The sequence below is a fragment of the Rutidosis leptorrhynchoides genome, chromosome 8, assembly GCF_046630445.1.
Source record: "Rutidosis leptorrhynchoides isolate AG116_Rl617_1_P2 chromosome 8, CSIRO_AGI_Rlap_v1, whole genome shotgun sequence".
NCBI lineage: Eukaryota > Viridiplantae > Streptophyta > Magnoliopsida > Asterales > Asteraceae > Rutidosis > Rutidosis leptorrhynchoides.
The window spans coordinates 8,501,856-8,503,991 of NC_092340.1; positions in this window are offsets into that span (position 1 = coordinate 8,501,856).

Here is a 2,136-nt window from a genome sequence, read left to right on the forward strand (position 1 = left end):
AACCAAAACCACTTTTCGATGCATCACAATAAACGACGAAATCGTCACTGCCTTCAGGAAGAGATAAGATAGGTGCGGTGGTCAACTTCTTCTTCAAGGTTTGAAATGCTGATTCGTGTACGAGTTCCCAAATGAACTTCTTGCCCTTGTGAGTCAGCGCGGTCAAAGGACGCGCAATCAGAGAGAATCCTTCAATAAACCTTCGGTAGTAACTGGCGAGACCTAGGAATTGGCGAATGTGAGTCGGAGTAGTGGGGGTCTCCCACTTGCTGATAGCTTCAATATTGGTGGGATCAACTTTGATACCCTGGTAGCTCACAACATGGCCCAGAAATTGGACTTCCTTCAACCAAAATTCACACTTGGAGAATTTCGTATAAAGTTGCTCTTGTCTCAAGAGTTCAAGCACTAGTCGGAGGTGTTGCTTATGCTCTTCTTCGCTCTTAGAGTAGATGAGGATATCATCTATGAAGACGATAACAAACTTATCCAGGTATGGCTTGCAGACACGATTCATAAGGTCCATGAACACGGCAGGTGCGTTGGTTAATCCGAATGGCATCACGAGAAACTCATAATGACCATAACGAGTTCTAAATGCAGTCTTCATCACATCACTTTCCTTCACCCTCAACTGGTGATAACCGGATCGCAAATCGATCTTAGAGTAAACACTCTATCCTTGTAGTTGATCAAAAAGATCGTCAATGCGGGGCAGAGGATACCGATTCTTGATTGTCAATTTGTTGAGTTCACGGTAGTCGATACACATACAGAATGATCCATCCTTCTTCTTCACAAATAACACAGGTGTGCCCCAAGGCGAGAAACTTGGTTGGATAAATCCTCGATCTAACAGTTCTTGTAGTTGGCTATGTAATTCTTGCATCTCGGAAGGTGCGAGTCTATAAGGTGCGCGAGCTACAAGTGCTGCTCCTGGCACTAAATCGATCTGAAACTCTACGGCTCTCGGCGGCGGTAATCCAGGCAATTCTTCAGGAAAGACATCGGAAAACTCGTTCACAATTCGAACATCGTTCACGCTCATTACCTCAGTTTCTACCGTTTTTACATGCGCTAGGACAGCAAGAAGTCCCTTCTTTATAATCTTTTGTGCTTTCACGCAACTAATGAGGTTCAACTTCGAGGTACATCTCTCTCCGTAGATGATCAGTGGCTTACTGTCTCCGTGTGGTATACGAAGAGCTTTATCTCCACAAATAATATCGACCCTTACTTTCGTCAGCCAATCCATACCAACGATCACGTCAAAACTTTCCAGTTTGATAGGTATTAAGTCAATTTTGAATTCCGCACCAGCTATGTTGATAATAGCTCCTCGACTAATATGGTCAACTTTCTCAAGTTTTCCATTGGCGACCTCGACAAGCATACTCTCTTTTAACGGGACTAACGACCAATTAATCTTATCGCAAAAGTGTCTACGTACATAACTTCTATCGGCACCAGTATCAAATAGGACAGAAGCTAAAAGATTGTTGATAGTGAATATACCTGTCCCCAAGTTGGGATACTCACGTGCATCCCTTGCATTAACGTTGAAAGCTCTACCACGGGGTGGTCTGCCATCTTTTCTTTTGTTGGGGCACGCATTTCTGAAATGGCCCGTTTGTCCGCATTCGTAGCACTTTTTCGGTCCATTGAGGTTCGCTTTCACATTCAGGGTGGTGACCTTGCAGTCTTTACCGATATGTCCAGTCCGTTGGCACTTTTCACAAACAACGTTACAATACCCAGTATGGTGCTTGTAGAACCGCTTGCATTGAGGTAAGGTTCCCTTGTAGTTCGAGTTTGAGCTTATGTTCGGATTGGGGTTTCCACCATTGTTGTTTCCTCTGAAACCCTTATGTCATTTCGCCGGGTTCTGATCATAGGTCTTTCCCCTGTTGTTATCCTACTTGCACTTATCACTACTACCCGCTTCGGACTTAGACTTCTCCGGTTCATCGATGATGATTTGGTTCATTAAAGTATGCGCCATGCGCATTGCCTCCGGGACATTAGGTGGCTTGGACGAGGTGACGTTTCCCTTAATGCTCTTAGGAAGTCCCCAGAAGTACCTTTCCATTCGCTTGAATTCCGGGGTGACCATTGTCGGACACATTAGGGCTAATT